The sequence below is a fragment of the Crocuta crocuta genome, unplaced genomic scaffold, assembly GCF_008692635.1.
Source record: "Crocuta crocuta isolate KB4526 unplaced genomic scaffold, BGI_CrCroc_1.0 scaffold190, whole genome shotgun sequence".
NCBI classification, from domain to species: Eukaryota; Metazoa; Chordata; class Mammalia; order Carnivora; family Hyaenidae; genus Crocuta; species Crocuta crocuta.
Genome location: NW_027527955.1, coordinates 15,279 through 39,702, shown reverse-complemented (window position 1 = coordinate 39,702; position 24,424 = coordinate 15,279). Strand labels below are relative to the sequence as shown.

General features: G+C 40.2%; 1 long non-coding RNA gene across 1 annotated transcript in view; it reads right to left on the bottom strand.

Annotated features, from left to right (window-relative positions):
- Nucleotides 1-18,067: 18,067 nt before the first annotated feature.
- The window catches only part of LOC144222120 (uncharacterized), a 12,948-nt gene continuing 6,591 nt past the window's right edge, over nucleotides 18,068-24,424 (bottom strand). The window contains exon 2 of the long non-coding RNA XR_013332301.1: nucleotides 18,068-20,141. This is a non-coding gene — a long non-coding RNA (uncharacterized LOC144222120). The remainder of the gene's footprint in view (nucleotides 20,142-24,424) is intronic.

Below are 24,424 nucleotides of genomic sequence, written 5' to 3'. Positions count from 1 at the left end.
AAAGATTTATGTAGTCAGTGAAAGAAGGAACACTTAAACAGTATAGGTGAATTAGAAATAAAATTGGCTAATGTGCTGTGGGGCAATAAGATGATAACCCTTAAGGTTATCTGCTCTCACAGACAGACTAGAAAACTCAGTGCACCTTATCATTTTTCTACCAGCTAACCTGTAACTCTACAGAATTATAAAATGACTGAAACTAGCTCAAACCTCTATTCCCTGAAAGAGTCAGATTATCCTGCAACTGGATTGTTAGAAAAAGCTCTTAGCAGGATGTTAAAAGTCCACATAATCATCTTTTCATCTTATTTATCAGCTTTGGATAATTCTCACTAAAAATTACGGTGAAGCATTTTAAATGTCAGCTTTAAAAGGTAAGAGAAAACACATAACATAAAAATATTAGAAACTACATAAACAAAAATGTTATGATTGAAGCATGTGAATGAAATTCACCTTTGGTAGTGGGCTATTTTTGCCCAGATTTGTATGTATTTCTTAAGAACAAGAACACAAATAATTGTAGCACAAAAGTCCAACTCAGAAAATTTAACATAGATAGAATTCTAACAGCTAAACCACAATTCACACTCACATGTGATCAACTATCCCAGCAGAGTCCTTTATGCCTATTTTTTTTCCTTACCTGGAGTTCAGAATGTGAGGAGGTGTGATACATAGCAAAAGAACTGTGTGATCTTTCTAATTTACATAGATCGAAAATGGGAATATGGGAGGGAATAGAGCTTAAGGGTGTGGGATGAAGGCAGGAGGAATATAAAGTTGGATGAGGCTAAAATTATTAAAATGAGGTCGCTAAGCTGAATTCTGAATTCATGTTTCAGCTTGAGGGGTTAGGAAGAGCTCTGTTTGGTTGATGGACTGAAATATGGACCAAAGTAGCCAAATGCCAGATCTGCCTTGGTATGTTGTAGAGGAAGGTACTGAAAGATTTGGGGACATTAACATGTTAACGTGGGTTTATCAGATAAATTTCTGCTCACCCACCTTGGAAGGGGTCAGAGAACACTTTTTACCACGATTGTGAGAAATAGATTTGGGAGGGGAGCCCCAGCATCCTTGAAGTGCTCTATGGTTGTCCTTCTCTGTAGGTCAGAAATTACAGGGCGAATTGCTACCACAATGCCGAGATGTCTAAATGTGATGTAAATAATGGGATTCCAGAGTGGCAGGGACTAAGAAGTGGCACTTAACTGCCAAAACTAATGTGAGCATGGTTACTGGAATAGGCACTGGGACCAAAACAGTAAACAAGATAGTCAAACTGGCCAAGAGCTATGGCATTGGCTAATTCATCTCAGTGTCTCTAGAAAAGAAATAGATGGGAAGCCTGCTAAATTCTTACCTGATGTGTGTATGTAAAATCATTCTGGATCTAGTAAATAGAAGTCTGATTTGAGTCACCAAAATAGTCACTCAATCCAGTCTTCAAACCCAGACCTTTGATGAAGGTTGGGAGGATCACTCTCCTTAAGAAAGCAACTGACTGAACTGCCTAAAATTTGTATTGTCTTTGTCTTAATCTTCCGGAAGGGACCTATGGTAACTGTGAACTGGGGAAAGGGAAATTATTAAATTTCTCAGGGATTACTTGACACTGGCTTTGAACTGATGCTAATTCCTGGGGACCTGAAATGCCATTGTGGTCCACCAATCAGAACAGGGGCTTTGGGAGGTCAGATGATCAACAGATGTAGTTCAGTTCCTCAAACCCACCCAGTTCCACAATACATAATTGGAGTAGACCTACTTAGGAACTGGCAAAATCAACCTATTGGTTAACCTGGCCCACAGAGGAAGCATTGTTAAGATAGGAAAGGCCAAAGAGAAGTCCCTAGAACTGCCTTTCTTTATGAAAAGAGTAAATCAAAACCAGTACTGCATTTCTGAAGGGACTGCAGATATTAATGCCATTATACTCCAAAGATGCTGGGGCGGTGATTTCCACCACATCCATAATTCAACTCTCCCATCTGGCCTGTGTAGTAAACAGATAGATATTGAAGAATGGCACTGGATTATCAGGTGGTCATTCCAATTATAACTGCAGTTCCATGTGTGATTTTGTTCCTTGAGCAAATTAACATATACCCTGATACCTAGTATGCAACTATTGATCTCTGCTCTTGTTATTAAAGACCACTGCTTTTAGCTGTCAAGGTCAGCAATTCACCTGCACCACCCTATCCCAGTGATTTATCCCCAGGAAAGGGATCCACCTTTCCCTTCCATACAACATCATGCTGGCCCATTGCATTGATGACGTTATACTGATGATGCCTGGCAATCAGGAAGTAGCAACTATCCTAGATGTATTGTTAAGACATTTGCATGTCAGAAGGAGGAAAATAAATCTTACAAATTTTTGGAGGCCTTCCACCTCTGTGATATTTCTAGGGGTCCAGTGATGTGGAGCATGTCAGGATACCCCTTTTAAGGTAAGGAATAAATTGTCACATCTGGCTCCTCATATGACCCAAATGAGACACACTTGGTGTGCTACACCTACCTATTTAGTGATCAAAAATTATATTTTTGTGTGAGACAATTCTTGAATCTTACACTTCTAAACATGTAGGCGTTAAGAGCCAATTTGCTTCAAGCAATCTTTGCAAGAATATTTGCATAAACAAAGATCCTTAGAAAGAGACAGTGACTCCTTCTAGATTTATTTATATTCCTTACGTCCATTACTATTATAGTAAAGATAGAGATGTCTTCCTCTTCTCCAGAGAGTGATTGGCTTACAATCCAGGGTAATGAAATATCTGTCTGTGGAGAGAGGACGAGCAAGTTTTTCAGTAGCCCCTCTATAAGACTACCAGAAGTTTCCTAACCTCTGTCTGTGTTCTATTCCTGGAACACCTCTATGTGCAGGAAACACCTGACTTTGAACACATGGTCTCGTGAGAGTTGAGGCTCGTGGAACAGAGACAAAACGTTATGCTGGCTACAACTATTGCTAAAAGTAATAAATCATTTTTTTTCTGACCCAGATGCCTCATGTTTTTCTGCCAGTATCCATGGAACTGTGACAGGCTCAGCTTGCACAGAGAATAAAATCAGAGCTTTCACAGTCCCCGACTTAAGAGTTTAACACTGATTACTAATTATGTTGCGCATCATCTTTTTATGTGCTTATTGGCTATTTATACGTATTCCTCGGGAAATGTCTGTTCATCCGTCTGTTCACGTCTTTTGTCCATTTACAAACTGATTTCTTTGTCTTATTATTGATTTGTAGGAGTTTTCACATGTTGTGGATAGAAGTCATTTGTCAGATGCATGTATTGTGAATATTTTCTCCCCATCTGGCTTGGAAAAATAATGACAAAATATGAAGAGAGCTAATCCTCAATAGGATATACAACAATCATTTGCTCTAACTATCTATCAAAAAGAGTGGCTGAAACCTGAGTGCAGACTACAGAATTTTATCTACCCACAACAAGAGATAGAAAAGTTGAAAGAGGTTACAGTAAAACTGAATGAGGTTGAAACTCCTAGAAGCATGATACACTAGGGGCAAAACTTATCCAAGCAGAAAGACATTTATTTGCCTGTTTTGAATTCATCATTGACACCGTAGGCATAACTAACTCAGAAGCTTCACCTGCAGCTCATATAATTCTTGTGTCTCAATCTTGAATCTGTGAGAGTTAAGTAATCAGCTATGTGTCCTGAACCTCCAACATGGTAAGTTCAGTGAGCCCATGATGGGAAATCTGCTTCCCTTGGTTCTATAAATGCCATTTTCACACCAGGAAGCTATACAAATAATTATAAAACTACAAAGTAAATCAAAGCCACAATATACTTTCTGTTTCCATTTTGGAATCATTATGCAATTCTATTTGTGTTTATTACTTAAGGTCTTTGAAATATTTAAGAAAATCAGGTTTTCTGTTTTCAGAAGTGTGGTGGACTAGTATCAACCCTACTGCTGAAAACAACTAAAAAAGAATGATTACAATATTTTAAAATAAACAAAAAGCTGAACTGGAAATAAGAATACACAAGGGGAAAACAAAATTGAGATGGGAACCAAAGAAGTAGATGGAATGGTGAAGTCTTGTTTCACGCTGAAGGTATTAGCCAAATTGGTCTAAGTTGAAGCTAGCTGTCATGGCGTCCTGCATGAAGGGCATGGGAGACAAATGTCAGGGCCCAGATTGGGAGATCTAATAAGAGCCCTTCTCAAATAAAGCTGGGGCCACAGGGCATCTGAGTGGCTCAGTTGATTAAGGATCTCACAGTTCATAGGTTCAAGACCCAGAGTGGGCTCGGTGCTCACAGCTTAGAGCAGGGAACCTGCTTCAGATTCTGTGTCTCCCTCTTTCTCTGCCCTTCCCCTGCTTGCCCTCTGTATCTCTCTGTTTCTCTCTCTCAAAAACAAAAACAAAAACAAAAACAAAACAAAATAAAAAACAAAAACAAAAACAAAACAAAAATAAAACTGGGGCCACAAAGAGCTATACCCTCAGTGTACAGGTGAAGTAGAAGTCCCACCACCCTAACATCCCTAGGGGCTATAAGGAACACTGCCTATCTCATACTTTGGCATAGAGTAGAAGTGGAAAACATTTAATGTGATCTCAATAAAAATATGGAAGAAAATTTTTAGTTCCCCAGCAGTCAGTAGTTTGATATACCAGGCCTTGGTCCTTCTTAGTGTTTCCCCACTTAAGACTCTCTTTCAAGGGTGATTGTGTGTCTGCTCTACTATAGTTAGCCATCCTAATTCCCTCCCTTCTTTCCACATAGTTATCATGAGATTACAGATGCTCTATTTTATACAGATCTGGTACCTCCAGCGAATGGTTCTGAGTTGTTTCAGTGTTTTCTGATCTGTACCTCCCCCTCTAACTGTCCATCGTTCTGGACCACACCTTCCTTGCTCTACATTCCCCACATAAGCTTGTCAGTTTCTTTAAAACGTATTTGGTTCTCTGCTCTCTCAAAATGCAAATAACACAATTTAACACAGGATAATCTGAGATCTTTCTCTTCAGAGGCCCCAGGAGTTCCTTCCAGGGAAATGTACTAATTGGTCCTGGACAAAGGGCATGTGCCCTGAATGACACATGCTGTAAAAGCAGAACTGTATTCATCTGTGCTTTGCAGAATGTTCCTGTTCAAATCATAATCCATTGTTCACTCTCTGAGGCAAATAAATGCAGTTGGATTCATATCTTGGAATGCAACCTCTCTCCAACGCAGCAATGAACTCAAGGTTCCACAGGCTTCTAAAATTGTTGAAACTTCATTTGAATTTTGCTGCGACTTCATAAGGTTATTTCCCCTTGCCTTTGGCTTCTCAAGAACCGCTGTGGAAATTCTCCAAATTGGCAGATGCTGAGTATTTTAAGTGTCAATGTGGGGATCTTATCATTTGAAAGTAATAAGGAGCACTAGCATGCTGAAAGAGGCTGGCTTCCAGCTTCATCCCCAAGCAATGCCTACTTCAGGTCACTGCACAACATTCTTTGAGTTGCTCATTTCCCCAAGTGGCTTTCTGCTTCCTGTGCTGGAGTGTGAGAACACCAAGGAGTGATGATTGTGTGCAAACAGCCATGGTGAAGAGGTGTGACACGTATGTCAGTGGGCCTCTAGTCTGTAGATTTTAAATCTTCTGTGTGATAATAGGGAGGAATGTGTACAGCTGTCACTAAAAAACAGTTTCAGGACAAAGCCGGTTACATTCAATGTGTACGTGAATGCATGTGGAACTGATTTGGCAGAGAAAGTGCTGATCATGCCTTTAGTGTAGTCACATATGTAGCCCAAAGTAGTACTCAGTAGAAGCACACCCAGGTGAATTTCACTTCCAGCCAGTAAAATAGAGCCTAAGATGGTATGGTAGGCAGGGTAATGGCCCCCAGACATGTGTGTGTCCTAATCCTCAGAACCTATGACTGTGTGACCTTGCGTGGCACAAGGTATGCTGATATGATTAAATTAAGGTTCTGAGATTGGGAGATTAGCCAGGATTATTCCAGTTGGCCCAATGTAATCACAAGGGTCCTTATAAGAGGGAGGCAGGAGGGCAGAGTTAGAGTAGGGTTTGAAGATCACATGCTACTGTCTTTGAAGATGAAAAAAAGGACCCAGGACCAAGCAAAGCAGTGAGCCAAGCAGCAAGGCTCCAGAAGCTGCCAGGGAATGGATTTTTTTCCTAAAGATTCCACCACTACCGACACTTTAGCTATTAATCTGGTGAGGTCTGTTGCAGATTTCCGACCTCCAGGACTATAAGATAATAAATTTATATTGTGTAAGGCCACCAGATAGCGGTGATTTGTTACAACGACCAAAGGAAATGATTACAGAAGACATATGGAGATCCCTACCCAGGTGGAAAGTTTCCACGTTCTATCTCACATTCCTCCCTATTGGAAATCAGGTGTATACCAAGTGCCCCAAAAGTCTAAGCATTAATCTTTTTTTTTTAATTTTTTAATGCTTATTTTTGACAGAGAGAGACAGAGCATGAGCGTGGGAGGGGCAGAGAGAGAGGGAGACACAGAATCCAAAGCAGGTTCCAGGCTCTGAGCTGTCATGTCAGCACAGAGCCTGACATGGGATTCAAATCCACCAACCGTGAGATCATGACCTGAGCTGAAGCCAGTTGCTTAACCCACTGAGCCACCCAGGCACCTCTAAGCATGAATCTTTAAATGTTATACTTTCAGAGAGTTTCATGACTCTGTTGCCTAATATGAGAAGAAATCTAAACCTTTAATTAATCCTTTGGATCCTTACGAAACTCATCAGTTACACAATGGTCACCTCTTCTAAACCAAAGGAACGTGCAACTGTGGAAGCGAATAATTTATACCTTTGTAATGAACCAGCAGCCCAAACTAAGTCTTGCCCAGAATATCTCCCACTGTCTTTTTTATTCAGGATTTCTTATTATTTGAGGATTTCTTAGTGGCAACATTGCTGAATTCCTTTCAGTTAGGAATTTAAAAATGGCCTACATCCTTTATTTCTTTTTAAACATTTTTCAGTAATTAGAGCTATTTACTAAGAGCACACAAAGATTATGAGCTAGATACATGGCTCTATCAGTGATTTTTTGTTTGGCTCTGAAATTTTATCAAACTTAGGAAAACCAGGACCAAAATGCCATGAATAATTTTAAAACACAAGATGTGGCTTTAATGCAGGTTCATATATACTGTGCTAGATATTTTGATGCATTATATTACCTAACTCATTTATTCCTCACAACAACCACAAAAGGTAGGAAATAATATTATACCCATTTTACAGAAGAGAAAAATGAAGTATAGAGAGGTTAATTGTCCAACATCGTATAGTAAACTGTAGAGCCAGGATTAAAAACCAGGTATCATGCCTCCAGCACTCTCAGATTTTAACTACAAAGCCCCGTTCATTAAATTTGAGTAACATAAAACCCCTTCGCCAGGGAACATTGCTCTTGGAATATGGCCATCAGCTTAAATTGTTCTCATTGTAATGTTCTTTAAGTGTGTACAAACGTAAAACTGATAGTGCATTTCTATATTAGTCTGTGCTGGCTATCACAACAAAATGCCACAGTCTGGGTGGCTAAGAGAACAGAATTTTTTTTCTCACAGTTCTGGAAGCTCGGTGTCTATGATCAAGGTGCCAGCAAATTCAGTTTCTGGTTGTGGTCTCTCTTCCAGGCCTAGAAAACTACAGCTACTTTCTCACCGCCTCCCCACGTAGCCTTTCCTCCATGTGTGTGGAGAGTGAAAGAGATCTTTTGTGTCTCTTCTCTTATAAGGATACCTGTCCTATCAGATTATTGGCTCACCCTAATGACCTCATTGAACCTTCATTACCTACCTGGAGGCCCTGTCTCCAAATATAGTCACATTGAGGGTTAGGGCTTTACATATGAGTTTGGTGGGGACACTATTCAGTCCATAACAATTTCTTCTTATAGCTCGTAGACAAACTTAAAAGCAAAGTCAACGCAAACAACGTCCCCAGGCCAAGAACACTAATTAGTTCGGCTTGATGGTTTTTGTTCCCTAAAACCTAAATTGCTGACATTAGGCTTAATACTAGAAAAATGGAACCTGAGGTCTGGTTCTATTTTGACTCTATCTGTATTCTGACTTCAGTAACCCTATTGCCTAAGATTATGTTCACGTGAGTATATTGTACAAAATGTCATAAATGACCTCAAGACTTTGAACCAAAGATAGACACCAATGACTGTCCGATGGTGCTGGCTAGCCATCACAGGCAGAGTCGTAGGTCCATACATCTTTCTCAGCTCTTCTGGCACACGCCGGACATGTGCTTGGGCAGGACACAAGTGGATGTGTTAGCACCGTGAGCCTGTGCTCTGAGAGAGGGAAGCTCTCCTCCCTGGTAGCCCCCAACCTGAGGGGTGGGAGCACCTGGTCCCAGCTAACACACGGCCAATTCTGCCAAGGCTGTCAGAGCTCTGACAGGACTCAGATCTCACAGTCAAGTTGGAGAATTAAGAAGAGTTTAAAGAGGGACTATTTACAAAGGAGTGAGTAGCGTTTAGGGAAACCAAAAGCAATCCTGCAGTACCTCAATGCTACGAATTGGGAGGAGCTTCTACCACCCCCATGCCTGAAGGGGCAAGGCAGGGAGCTGTTACTGGGAGCACACACAGAGGGGCTGCATGGGAAAGGCTCTCCAGCAGGAGCAGAAGCCTTGGATAGAGGGGCATCCGCAAACCACAGTGGCCCAGCAGGAAAGGAAGCAGGAGTCAAGTAGCTCACTCTCCTCCATGTCCAGGCTCCTGCTGGTGTCTCCCGTTGGCTAATCCAGACTGGAAGCCAGAGGGCCAATGAACCTCCCACGTCATGGAGAGTAGATCTGAGGGACAAACAGAAAATATCCAGTGTACCCGGCCACAGCCTGGACAGAGCCTCTGAGGTCATTGTGCTAATGATCCCATTTGTCTATCCACAAACACTTGGCTCATTTGTGATAATTAAATCAATCAGGTGACCAAAACAATGCTAATAGTATAATATGGCAACACCTATATCAGTATGGTCTTTTGTTTTTTGGGCTTTTTGTAATGTTTTTATTTATTTTTGAGAGAGAACAAGAGCGAGAGGGGGAGAGAGAGAGAGAGACAGAGTGCTAGTGGGGGCGGGGCAGAAAGAGAGGGAGACACAGAACCCAAAGCAGGCTCTAGCCTCTGAGCTGTCAGCACAGGGCCCAATGCAGGGCTCAAACTCGTGAACCATGAGGTCATGACCTCAGCTGAAGTCAGATGCTCACCTGACTGAAGCACCCAGGTGCCTCTCAGTGTGGTCTTTTGAAGGCAAGGTCAGTATTATGGTGATATCAGTATATGGTGATATCTATTTTAAATGGATATCTAATCCAATTATTACTGTAATTAGAACCTGAAAATATCTGAAATTCATTTGCAATCTTGCAGATAAAGAAATTCAGGGAAATCAGTAATAAGGGAAACAGCTTATTCACTCCATTTTGGATAATAAATCAAGGTTATTGTTATTGCCTCCACTTTGCCTTCAAAGCAGGTTATATAAGCACATGCACAGTTTATTTTCCTAGGGTGCCATGGCATCATTTGGCCTTCGCTAAGCACAAGGGTGCCACCTGTGAACCAGCTGTCTCCACTCTTTTCTGACCCAGTGATGAAATAGCACATTATTTGCCCCAAATTGTTGTTTTCACATCGAATTAAACCTTCAAATTATTGAGTAGTTTTGTGTGAAAATGGATTTCATTGGTTACCCTTCTCTGAAGAAGTTTTCTAGTTGGTATGAGAATATGATGATGGTTGGCACTTTGACATTGGTGACTCCTTGATGCCAACACAATCATAGGCACAAAGATAATAGCTGCTCGTCAAAATCCTGAGGTTTCTTTCTATCATACTATCTAAAAGAAAATTCAGAATTAAAATTTTATCACCGAGAACTCCCAAACTGCCAAAACTGACCAGAGATCCGTACACTAGGATGCGGAATCTTACGGAAGGTTCTTGACTGCCAAGGACATTGAAGATACTCAGAAACGTGGGAGGACACGGAGACGAATCAGCTCACCAAGTGGCTCCTCTGTGTTGTTTGTTCTGTGTGGGGAAGGATATGTTCCCTCATTGGTGAGACCCACAGACAGCAGGACGGTTTCTTTGCTCCTTCTATCTGGCCTGCACTGCCACCACTTTGCCTTGGTCTGCAGCGAAGCCAAAAATGTGTTTGAGTTTGACAGTACAGGACTTGAGGCTCTCTATCTGCTGAGGTGAAATGTGAAGTAAGAGCCCTAGAGACTCGGTCCCTCATTTCATACACTCTTTAGAAGTATTTACTGAGCCCGCATTGCAGGCCAGGCTGTCTTGTCTGAGCTGAACCAATCCAACAAATGGTAATGATGAAATGTGCAAATGTTATCTAACCCAAGGCAGATAATGTTGCTGGGAGATCAGAGGCAGAATTCTTTTTCTGGGTTAAAACAGATACTCCATCTCCTGATAATCCGGGCACCCATAGTGGGTACAGACCAAAGGGGAAAAGCTGTATGTAAACTACCCAGCATGGCTGAAGAGTCACAAGAAGAGGGGGGACGGGGCCCACATGCGAAGAGAGATGGGAGCTGTCACAGTGGGCAACGGCCTTGAAGGTGATCATTGGACAGCAAGCCATCCCCTCTGCCCTATTTGTTTATCTCACCACACCACAGGTTGTAAAAGCCTGAAAGGAACTCAATAGCTGATGAAAGACAGGGAGCAGCTGGTCTGTCCAGAGTAGGTAATGACAGCAGAGATGAAGAGAACAGGAGAGGATCTGTGCCCACCTTCCCGCTGGGCCTTGACCAATGAATCAGACCCACCGCATGCCAGCACAGGGTCCTTTTGTTACAAATAACAATAAAAACCAAAATCCTTCTCTACTTAACTTAGAAAGTAGTTGTATAAATTACCTTTTGAAATTCAGTAGATTCATAATGCCTTTAGGATCTGGAAATCAGAAAGTCTTCAGGACATATATTGCAGAAATATGTGAAAAAAAGAAACCATTTACGTCAACTAAAAAGTTAAAGCACAGAGTAAGGAGAGCATCCTCCTGAGCAGAAGAATCAGGATAGCCAATCCTGTATCAACCATTCTTGACTCAACCACAGGTTAATGCTATTCAACGAGTATTTATTGAGCATGAGCTCCAGGCTGGTCTCTGTAAAGGACACAAAGATGAGTAAACCGGAGTCTGTTTATCTGGGAATCCTCCAGCATAATCAACTAATAAATAGATTTGAATCAAAATAAAAAGGAGACATTCAAGAAAATAGAAGGTCCCTATATAAAATGAAAATATTATGAAATATGAAAAGTTCTGTGGGACTGGTAGAAGTATAACTTTGTACATTGCCAGAGTAATACATTGCTTTATAACATACAGTAAATGCAAATGTTTATCTTGTTGTATCTGATATATTGACAAGTAGGGATTTAGCCTAGAGAAGTAGTCTTGAACAGTCTTGAACCCTTGAATGCGTAAAGAGGTTTAGCTATTAGGATGTGCATCACATCACTGTTTATAAAATGGGGGCTATAGATTAGAGAAACAGAAAGGAGAAAGAAGGAAGAAAAGAGGCAAAGAGATGGCGAGAAAGAGTCGGGAGTTGCTTTAGAGATGGTTGTTATTATTGTCCTTTCATGTTCATCAAAATAACACTCTTAATTTAAAAAGTTAAAGTCCTGCAACCCACCTCCTTGAGATGACCAATATAACTAATCTAACTCAGAATCATTGTCTTCATGTCTAATCTTAGCCCAATCATCCTACTTCTCTCGTTTCATTTAATCTCCTCTAAAAACTAACTGAAAGTGTGAAGATGGCAAATAACCAACAGGGAATTTTTAAGATAAATTCTAGTGTAATTATGCAGGGAAATACTATGTGAGGATTTCGTTACAGAATATTTAACAGTATGTAAGGTGTCTATGATATATTATGTGAAGAAGACAAGTTACAAAGGGCTGTGCTTTGTGATCCTAGAGCACTCCAGCTTTTTCTAATTTCATAAGCCAGCATGCCTCCATCACAGGGCCCTTGCATACACAGTTTCTTCTTCCTAAAATGCTCTCCTTTTGACCCCCTTCCTCTGGTGTTTTATTTTTATGTCTCAAATCAAAGACCACCTACCTCCCAGCATTTGTTAAAGTTTATGCACATTGTTTCAGTAGTAATCTGTGCCCTAGATGACAAAGTCTCTAAGGACAGAGAATTTGTCTGCTTTGCTCACCATTACATCTCCAGAATCTGGAACATAATAGGAAATGTTAATAAATATTGTCTGAATGAGCCAAAGTTAATTTTCACATCCAGAAAAAATATATATTACCTCAAAACTGTCTTATTACAGAGTTTTCCTGTGTTTCTGAATCCATGAATGAAAGCCAAGTGTATTTCTAATTGATTAAATTCAGTATGACAAAATTTTCCAGACTGATAGAGCAGATAATTCATTTTAATTACAAAACCTTGAAGTCTTGAAATTAAGTTCTTTTCATAATGGAGCATAAATGTGGAAATAGCACCTACTGGGAATATTTAGTAATGGAATGTTTAGTAATACAGACCCTGTATTTAGACAGTAGAATCGTAATATTTTCAAGTTCAAGCTCCTTTATTTCATTATAAAGTTGAAGCCCGGAGATGCACAGTGAATCACCCAGGGATGCATAGTGAAGGCAGAGCTAGGTAGGACCTTCAAGTCCAGTGTCTATTCCACCTAACCATAAAGGAGAACTCCCAGTTTCCAGTTGTGGAATCAGAAGAAACCTAGAGGAATAAAACAGGAAGGTAAAATAATGAAAAGAAATTCTAGATACAAGGGAATGTCTGAAAATGTCCAATAGACTAGTATACAGGTCTCTAGCTTAATTTCCTCTCCATATAAAGAATGCTTTTTGAAAAAGAAAATCTGTGTGTGTGTGTGTGTGTGTGTTTCTTGATGTGGGATGATCTAAGTGGCACCATCAAGAACCCAGTGCCTTCTGGAATCTAGCAACAATGCCTGGCACAATATAGCTGCTCAAAATATTTTTCAAAGGGGTAATGAGAGAATGAATGAGTGAATGAGTGGGCATATAATCCTTAGACTCCCTCAGTTCACCCACTTGCTTGCTAATGTCTGAAAATAGTTTATTAGTGAAGGGTAGCACGCTGCAGTAGCCTGAATGATGTTCTTCCTCAAAAAGATATCCATGTACTAATTCCTGGAATCTGAGAATGTTACCTGATATGGCAAGCATGGGATTTTGCAGGTGTGATTAATCCTGGGGAGATTACCCTGGATTATGTAGGTGGCCTCTAAGTGCAATCACATATATCCTTATGAGGGGGCAGCAGAGATATGGATATTTGACCTATAGGCAGAATAGAAGTCAGTGTGACCGACGAGGCAGAAATTGGAGTGATATGGCCACAAACCAAGGACTACAGCAGCCTACAAAAGCGGGAAGAGGGAAAGAATGGATTTCTCCCCTCTGGAAGAAGCATTGCTCTGCCAGCACCTTGATTCTCACCCAGTAATATTGCTTTCAGCTTTCTGGCCTCCAGAACAATAGATGCATAAATTTCAGTTGTTTAAAGCCACTGAGTTTGTGGTAATTTATTATAGCAACCACAGGTACAGATTTTGGTCCTGGGAAGTAAGATGCTACTCTAATACCTAGCTAAAAATGTGGAGGTGGCTTTGGAATGGGGAATGGATAGAAGCTGGAAGAATTCTGAGATGCATGATAGAAAAAGCTTACATTACTGTTGGTAGAAATGGACGTTAAAGGTGCTGCTGGTGAGAACGTGGGGGAAAGTAAGGAGCATGGGAGAGAATGCCTATGTCATGTTAGAGAAGACATACATTATTACAAACATAATGTCGGCAGAAACTTGAGCTTTAAAGGCCCTGCTGCTGAGGGCTCAGAAGGAAATGAAGAAAATATTTTTGGAAACTGAAGGAAAGATTCTTGGTCTGCAATGGAGGAAAGTCTGGCTGAATTATGTCCTACAGTTTAGTTACATAGAAAGCAGAACTTAGTAAGCGGTGAATTTGGATATTGTGCTGACATTTCCAAGCAAAGTATTGAATGCGCAACCTGGTTTCTTCTTGTAACTTGCAATAACAAGTGAGAGGAGAGAGAGAAACTGAGGGAAAAACTGCTAAGCAAAAAGGAAACTGGACTTGATGCATTCGGGAGATTTTTATCCAGTCCAAACTGTAAAGGATGCCCAAATTAGGAGACTGACTCTGAGGAAAGAAAGCCATGAAAAAACAAAAAAACAAAAAAACCAAGGCTGCAGCCAGAATAGTCTTTGGCTAGTGCCATGGAAGGATAGAAAGGTTGGAGTATTCTCTAGCACAAAGGGTCCCTTGAAAACATTAAGTGTATGATTCGTGGATCCCCTCAACCATTGGAGCAGAAATCAGAGGTATAGATGAGACCATCAGGAAGGATCTTTGGAGGAGCACCTTGTCCAATACCATGAGTCCCCTTGATCCACACAGGAGACTCACGGAGTTTTTAGGTCACACAAGCAGAAATGACACCTGTTTGACCCAAAGAGACTGAAACAGGACAAAATGAAAGAAGGCTGCTGGACTCCCAAAACTCCACAGGCAGGATAGGATAATTTTTGCTTTCATTAAGGCACCCATTTTGTGATAAATTGTTGCAGCAGCCACAGGAAATTAATACTCACACATTAGGTGCTCAACAAGACATTTTGGGGTTTTTTAATTAAATCGAGCTTAGCATTAATTACATCAAAATTAAATGTCAAATGGGGAGTATTGATAAGGTATGTATTGTATTATAATACCTCAGGCATAAAGACTACTTATGAATTAAATACTCATGTACCCACCAACCTGTTCAAGAAATCAAAATGAACATTACCTTTGAGTCCCCCCATGCATCTGACAGCTTAATTCCCTGGCTTCCCCACCCCACCCCTCCAGAGGTAACTACTATCTTGAATTCTGTATTTGTCGTTCCCTTATTCTTCTTTTTTAGATATGCATGTATCCCTGTGTTTACTTTTTTATTTTGCATGGTTTTAAGTGATACAAAGGAAATCCTACTATAAGTTTTGTTCTATGACTTTTTTTATTTGCTTAACATTGAGATGTCTCATGCAGCTGTAGTCCATTCATACCGACTGCTGCATAATGTGATATTATAAAGATATCCTACACTTATTAATTCTTTAAGCAATAGATATGTAGACTGGTTCCCGCTTTTGGCTCTCCTGAAGTGTGTATGCTGCTATGAACATTGTTGTACGTGCTTCTTGGCACCTGGGCGTAAGAGGTTTACTAGGGTATATGCCTGAGAGTAATACTACTGAGTCATGGCACATGAGTACCTTCACCCCTACCAGATGTATTGTCCAAATGCTAGTACAAGAATTTAAAATTCAATCTCAAATAGCCAGCTTCTTCATTTTTTAACCTCCCAGCATAGATTGTTTGTATAATTTATCTGATGCGTAATCATATTTGCCTTTGATCTCTCTGATATAGGGTTACTTATGATTAACTCTTGGATTCTTGGTCATCTTTGTCTGTGCTGGTGTTATGTGGTCTTCTTGGGTGAGGTGAAAGAGCACAGATATTCAATGAATAGACTCTGGAACCAAAATGTCTGGGCTCAAAGCCCAGCTGCACCACTTATTAGCTGTGTGATGTTGAGTTGGTTACTTAATCTCTCTGTGCCTCTGTTACCCCAAGTGTAAGCTGGGGAAAACAGTAGAACTCACTTCGAAGAGTTATTGTAAGGATTAAGTTGATGTGTGAACACTTAGAAGAGTGCCAAGCAGACTAAGCTCCATGTAGGTGGTTGGCACCGTTGCTGTGGTTCACACTGCAGTTGTCCGAGAGAACAAACATGTGCAAAAAGTCAAACACTCAGCAGGTGACTGTCTCCCAGTTAATGGAAGTGACCATATTCAAGCCCTCACATTTCATGTCAGCAAATCTAAAAATCTTTCCCTGTGCCTACACTTTGCTCCCATTTGACAGTGGATCCTTCTATCAAATTAGATCCTCCCATTGAGCTCTGGGCTCCATCCTGTTTCCCCAGAACCACCATGCAGTCATCTCACTAATCTCACTGTCTGTGTGATCGTTCTCCTCACATGCAGACATTCCCTAGAATCCTCCATCTTAAAATGCAAACTCCCTAGTCTCCATGCCCCTCCTCACCGTAAGCTACTTCCCCTTGTCTTTAACTCATAAAAAGAATTAACTGTAGGTCAAAAAATTTGTTTATAATTGCTCTCTGCAATCTCTGCATCTTCCCTCAGGCTGCAACATTCACTGGGAGTGGTCTTATCAAGGTAATGTCTATGCTGTTGAATCACACAGTCACTTCTCCATCCTTTCTTAATGGACCTCTTGGATGTGACACACCTGACTACTTGCTTCTTGAAATGCTCTTTACTTGGCTTCCATTACACATCACTGGTGTCCCTTTTTTCTCATTGACTGTCCTGCTCAGGATGACTGGGTTCCCTTCTCTTCCTACATTTTCTCCCTAGATGATCCTGTGGAATCTTGTGTTTTTCAAAACTTTTCACATGCTGATGAGCACCAGAATCTCGTCCTGACTCCTCTGTTAAGCTCCAGACTCCCTAATATCAACTATTTATTTGACATCATCTGGATGTCTAATAATAATGATGGTAGCCAAGCAACAGTCACACAGGCTTGCTTTCTTTTTGTAGACATGACAAACTTGCTCCCGCCTTAGAGCCTTCACAATTTGCTGTTCCCTCTGTCTAGAACACCCTATGAATACCCCTTTCATTCCTGACCCTTTCTAGTCATTTGGATCTTTGCTTAAACATTGCCTTCTCATCAGGCCCTTTCTGATCACTGCCATCCAAAGTAGTCCCTCATTCTATCGCAGTATCCTGTTCTTAGTGTCTTTAAACATTTATCATTATTAGAAATCCTCTGGTTCCTTCATTTGTTTACTGCTTTAGGTTGATTCCCTTGCACCTACCCCTTCTCCCACAGGAATATAAGTGCCTTTTAGGGGAAAGGCATGTGCTAAAAGATATGAGATGCAAAGCCTTCACTTTCCACAGGTAGGAGGAAAACACATTTTGCAGGTGACAAGTTTACGTAATGCTTGGGAACATAAAACAACAGCACGTACTATGTGCCAGGTATTCAAAGATGCCAGGGATAGAGTGATCAGTAGGACAGATAAGGGGCACCCTGCAACATCTGGCACATAGTAGGTGTTTAATAAACACCTGCAGAATGGATCGATTGATTCATTTTAGTCCACAGAAATTACAGCTGATGAATGAAAGACAATAGAAACATTCTTAAGATTCTTCTAGCATTCTTGTGTTATCAATTTCTGAGGAAAAGTCCATAAACAATTCTAATGGATATGGATGTGGATAACTAAAGGTATTCAGTAGCCAGGAAATTGAGAGATAACTGACACTTTATATACTTGAGCATGTCATCACTTTGTGCTGTGGCTCTGTGTTTCCAAACATTCCATAAAGGCTGTCTTTGTATCTGAATTTCTGATTTAGCCGCAAGATATAAAAACTCTACATAGACAACTTGCTTTAGTTCTATCAGAAGTGACTTAAAAGCAAAAATAGCATTCCAGCTATCCCTTGATGTTGACATCCCTAGGACAAAAATAACCATCTGGAAGTGAATTCCTATGAAACAGGCAGAGGAAATGTGAACAGGACAATATCTGTCCTGGGAAGTTCAGATGTGAAATGTATTTCTTAAGAGAAGAACTGTATGGGAATCTGTCCCAAAAGTAACATCCCCATTTGTTATATATTAAGATAGAAGATGGTTTCATAGACATGGTATAAATATATCTTCAATGTCTGATGGCTTTCTCTTAAAAGGATAGTTTCTATTAATTTTTCTGAGAACTGTGTTTTCTGAGCCACCAATGTTTTCCCCAGGCTTCGTTAATTCTTTTTCCCCTTGCCCCTCCCACTTTAGGGTGGACTAATGACATTGGAGAAATGAGTAACTTAGGCAAACATCTTTTATTTGTGGTTAGGTTTACATAGTTCCAAAAAGTAAACATAATCAACAAAACACCAGTAAGTACCAGAGGAGGTACTCTGGTATCAGTAGAAGGCACTGAAAACTTGATGTGGATCTTCACTTAGAGATGCCTGTCTGGTCCTGTTAAATGAATACGCCATATTGAAAGTATGACAATTGGGAGGCAAGAGGAGGAAGAACCAAAGCCTCTTCCCCACTGGGTCAGGCAGCCAGGCTCCCCAAGGGTATTGATCACAGATAACACGAAGGTGACTGTGATGATAGCAAGGACTGTAATCCCAGCTCTGACAACGACTCTGATGTCGTCACCACCAGTTTGACAGGATCTATAGACCCTTAGGGTGCTTTTATCCAGCTGCTCATCCCTGATCCAGTCCTTGGACAGGCCACCACATCCACTTTCACAAAAATGAATCTAGTGCATTCAGTTACCACTGAAAACATACCAGTTCTGGTAGTTGCTAATTTGGAAAACAGTAAAAAAATACTATTGCATCATTTTGGAAATGAGTCCAAGCTAAGCTACAAGGAAATGTATTGTTAAAAAACACACATGGGTACTTTTGGTGGTATGGCTTTTAAAACCCTGTGCTTGGCTATAAAAAGCCTTACAAGCAAAGTTAATGAACAGCAATTTTTATTTTTTAAAAAAAAGAGGAAAGTATTTTACTTGACTGAAATTAGCTTCAGACATATCAAAATTAAATTTTATGCAAACACCCTTAGAAAACATGAATTATATAATTAAAATGTTAACACACAGAGTACTTTTTACAAATTAATAATGAATGTGTTAAATTAATAGATATTAAAGATATGATTTGAAAACTAGAGCTGTTTCAAAATACTATGTTCAAATCTCATTCTGTAAGAACCTAGGGAAATTACTAAATCGCCATGCTGCCTTTCCACCAGGGTTTCACGGTATACTGAGGGGTCTGTTATGAGCCAGGAGAGAGTCATTAAGTAACATTCAAAGAAAAATAAGAGTAAAACATCAGGTACAAATTAATTTAATTCACTTCCTGAGACTTACACAGAGCTCACGGACTTGAATAAAGCCCGACAACATTGTTTTTAAATATTGAGTACACTATTTTCTGGCAGTATCCAGTATACTTTTGTGTTACAAGTAGGTCATAAAGATAGGGCTTCAGGGAGAAATAGAACAGAGATAAACCTCTAAAGAAAGAAACAGAAAGCTCTAGTAGAAGACTCCTCATTATTTTTATGAGGCACAAACAGAAAAATAGATAAAACATAACAACTCTGATTACAGACTATGAGGGACTTCATATCTTGACTTTTATGATGTTTGGTGAATGATATTTAATACAGAATAATTTTCATCATTAATAATATGATTATAAAGTTCACATCATGGTAATACCCACATCAACAGATGTTGCCTCTTCTATATAGAGTGTGTATATATATATAGTATATATAGAATATATATATGTATATAGTATATATATATAAACACAGTCCTCTCTTGCCAGCCTCATGCTCATCTGACACTTTATAATGAAGAGAGAAAATGGGAAGGAGACTTCTGGTACCATTTATTTTTCTGTGACAGTAATAAAGCTGCTGTATCACAGCTTGAAAAATACACAGTCATCACTGTATATTACAATAACCAAATAATGCAAAAGCAAGAGATTTTTCCCAGAAAAAAAAAATCCATTTCCCCTGTAACTCTGTTTCTTCCCCCCCTCCAAAAATACCATAACATCATTTCCACCTAAAGTCAGAGGCTCCCAAGGCCATGCGGCATGTGGAAGCAGTGTGATCCCAGCTCACAGGACCACGCCCGCCTCCACTCCTTCTCATTACCCAAATGTGCAACAGGCTGGCACACGTTATAACTCTTCCTTAAAGCCTCTCTGTGTCTCCTGCCTGGCTTTGTCTTCCTCACTGGGTGCCAGCCACGTGAAATATACCTTTACCGGATCGATGTTCCAGTGTTTATGAAAAGATATGGGAACCTGGTGAGAAAGGTAGTCCCTAGGATAATCCACGGGCCGGGCCTGGAGGAAGAGAAACAGAGATTTATGCTCTTGTAGACACTGAAAACAATTTTGCTTCAGAATAGCATTTGAATTTATGAAAGGGCTGCTTTTTTTCAATATTTGATATTGGTTATGGGATTTTAAAGGCAAGAAAGAAAATCTTTTCCACCACCCTCCCTTTGACTCCAGGCTCTCTGCTTCTGTATCTCTGATCACTTAAATATTCCAAATGCACCGTTTTTGCTTCTGTGTTCCATGGTCAGACCTCTAGGAGATTCCTCAACCATGATCATAAATATAAAAAGCTTTCCTTGGTAAGTCATTTAACTATTATAACTTGTATAAAAAAGCAGAAAAATTTTTTCCTAGGCCTCTTGAAAGAAATTCTGGCCATATGTGGTGTGGGGGGGCGGGGAGGAGGTGTGAAGAGTTCTCAGGGTTCCTCTGGCCTAGCCACTGCCCAGATGTGTAATTAGGTGTTAAGTCCCTCAGAGCAGAAAAATGTGGAGCTCCTCTGGGAACCAGGGAGAAGGGTAAAGTATCTCAACGCTCTCTTCCTCTCTAGATATCTAGTCTGCAGAAATGTGAAGGCAAATATTGAGTAACTGGAAACAGTTTGCAAGAGGGCCTAAATAATTTTTGCATTGTCAGCATTTCAATATTCTCTAGAACTAATGAAATGAAGTTTAAGCAGAATCAGACATAGCCTAGAATGACTGAGATTGAAGTAACCCACAAGGTGTGGAAGGAAACTGAAACCAGATCCCATTTTGTTTACTCTAAACAAAGCATCCACCTTCTCTCAACACTTATCTTGTTTCCAGATTTAGATAGCCCATCTGTGTTATATAGTCACTCATTGGGTTATCAATTCTGAAACAGTCTTGGCTTTATTGAAACCAGATAGGATACACTTCTAAAATGTTTTTTTTTCTTTTTAATTTTTGAGAGAGAGAGAGCACAGGCAAGGGGACTGGGGGCAGAGAGAGAAGGGGACACAGAGGATCTGAAGCAGGTTCTGCACTGACAGCAGAGAGCCTCACGCAGGGCTCAAACTCACAGACCGTGAGATCATGACCTGAGCCAAGGTCAGATGCTCAACCAATTAAGCCACCCAGGTGCCCCTAGGATAAATTTTAAAAACAAGACTCCTCTAGGCTAATATTTTATTACATTCTGCTTAAAAATGCTTGATATGAATACTTAAATAGACTCTCTTAAATGGCTTACAGAATTCCTTCATTACATTTTATCTCATTCAACCCTTGAGACAACCTTGCAAGAAGATCAGGGCATCATGGTCCATTACCAATTTGTAGACGAGAAAACAGAGCTCACAGAAATTGTAACTTCCTTAGGGTGACGTGACAAGCCAGGAATGGAATGGGGGTGAGAGCAGGTCCTCAGCCCAGATACTAGTGCAGCATACTCATTCCGATGTGCCACAGGCTGGGCACATCAACAGGGCCTTTACTGCCCTGGCCTCCTTGGGAGGCTTTATCCAGGGATGTTACAAATATCCTGCTCATAGGAGTGTTCANTCTAGGGGCACCTGGGTGGCTCAGTCAGTTAAGTGTCCAACTTTGGCTCAAGTCATGATCTTGCAGTTCGTGGGTTTGAGCCCTGTGTCGAGCTCTCTGCTGACAGCTAGCTCAGAGCCTAGAGCCTGCTTCAGATTCTGTATCTCCTTGTCTCTCTGACACTCCCCTTCCCATGCTCTGTCTCTCTCTGTTTCAAAAATAAAATAAAATAAAACATTTAAAAAAATAAAAAATAAAAAATTCTAAGTGCTCATGGGGTTAAAAATCTAAGAAGGAAATTTTTAAAGGAAGAGAAAAAAAAAAAAGACAAAATGTACGTATTGGAATAAAGCCTAACAGAGTTGAGACAATTTTGAATATTAGTTGAGGGGATTCATGTTTACTTGCAAGGCCTTCTGAGAGTTTACTGGCATGGAAGAAAACCCAGGAAAAACATTCTCTCCATTCAGTTCTCAGATAACTCCACGGTGGTCCCAAAAGAAAGGAAAACGGTGGAAACAAATCTTGGCTCGTTTTTCACATTTAAAAGTGAACTGTTAGAGACACAAATGCATCTCACAGGAAAAACATAAATCCATAATCTCTTTCCCGGTATTAATGCAGATTCCAGAAGTGATTGCATTTTTATCTTAGAAGCCATGGATACGAGTGAAGGGCTGGTTTATGAAGTATTAGAATGTGCTCATCATTTGTGGAAAATGCAGTTATGGAAAAGAAGAAAACAAAACTAGAAAAGTGAAAAGAGGCATCTGTAACACCAAGAAGTCTAGATGGACTCTGATGATCACATGTCCTTGCTCAAAATGCCAAAAGGAAGTACCAGGGTCAGGAGTGCAGGAGGAGGCCTTAGGAACAGACGTGGAGCATGAAGGGAAGCTGTGCACAGGGGGAGAGAGACGGCTTAAGCTGCATGAGAAGGACATAACATTGGGTGAAATTAAATTATTATTTGTTGGGGCATCTGGGTGGCTCAGTCAGTTAAGCGTCCGACTTCGGCTCAGGTCCTGATCTCATGGCTCCTGAGTTCAAGCCCCATGTCAGGCTCTGTTTTGACAGCTCAGAGCCTGGAGCCTGTGTCTTCCTTTCTCTCTGCCCCTCCCCTGCTTGTGCTCTGTCTCTCTCTGTCTCTCTCTCAAAAATAAACATTAAAAGTTTTTTTAATTTAATCTGTAAATATTAGAGCACACTGAATAGTACAACAAGTGGAGATTAAAATTGTATTTCCTGAGACACATACATTTTTTATGGCTTTATTCACATATGATTTACATACAATTCTCATACAGTAACAGTAGCTTGAAAATTTTTAGTAAACGTCCATGTTGAGGCAACCACAAGTCCAGTTTTAGAAGACTACAGTCATTCCTCCAAATCCCCTGGCATGCATTCTCAGTCAATCCTAACTCCTACTGGCAGACCCAAGAAACCACTGATTTGCTTTTTCTTTATACGTTTGCCTTTTCTAGAAGTTTCTTAGCAGTGGAATCATACACTATGAATGTTTTGTGCCTGGCTTCACTTAGCACTGCTGCATGTATCAGTAGTTCATTACTTTCATTGTGAGCAATATTACGTCGAGTGGCTATACTATACAAACAACACACAGTTATCATCACACAGCTTTCATGGGTCAGGAATCTTGGCACAACTTAGCCAGGACTTCTGCATCCCGGTTTCTCTCAAGATTGTAATCAAGATCTTTATCTCATTACATCTCTATACAGCTCTATGATCTCATCGGAAGGTTCGACTAGAAGATTCACTTCCAAACTCACTTGATGGTTGCGAGTAACATTCAGTTCCTTCTGTGGCTTTGCGCTGCCATGCCCAGCCCCTTGCAGCTTGCTTCAAAACTACTTGCAAGCCAATAAGGAAGTAGGGAGAGTCTACAAGAAAGCTGGGGGTCACAATCCCTTGTAACCTAATTACAGAAGGGACTTCCCCTCACCTTTTCCCTATGCAACTGGCCCATACTGCAGAGAGAGGAATACACAAGTATGAATACCAGCAGGAGGGGACCAATGAGACTCTATGTCATAAACTGCCTACCACATATATGTTTAACTTTTTAAAAAACCACTGAAATGTTTCCAAAACGAGTGTATTTTATATTCCCAATAGCAGTCCAGCTTCTCTACATCCTTACCAACACCGGGAATGGTCTGTCATTTTGCTTAGAGCCATTCTAGGACATGTGATTTTTAGTTTGCATTTCCCTAATGACAATGACGTTGAGCATCTTTCCACGTGCTTATTAGCCATTCATGAATCTTCATTAATGAAATGTCTACTCAATCACTGGCCTGTCTTAAACTCAGCAGTTTATTTTCTTATTGAGTTGCAAAAGATTATTATATATTCTGGATTCAAGTCCTTTACCAGATAAATGATTTATAAACATTTCTCTCAGTTACAAATTTGTTTTTCTTTCTCTTAATGATATCTTTTAAAGAGCAAAGGTTTTTTTTTAAGTTTTATAAAGTTCAATTTATAAATTTTTCATTCTATGTATTATACTTTTGATGCCATAAATCTTTGCCGGGGTCACAAAGAATTACCCCTATGTTTTTTCCCAGCAGTTTATAGTATTAGCTCTTATATTTTGTACTATGATCCATTTTGAGTTAAATTTTGCGTGTGGTATGAGGTAAAGTTCCAAGTTCATTTTTTGTGTGTGGAAATATATAACTGCCCCAGCACAACTGTTTCTACTTCCCTACTGAATTGCCTTGGCATCTTTGTCAAAAATTAGTTTACCAT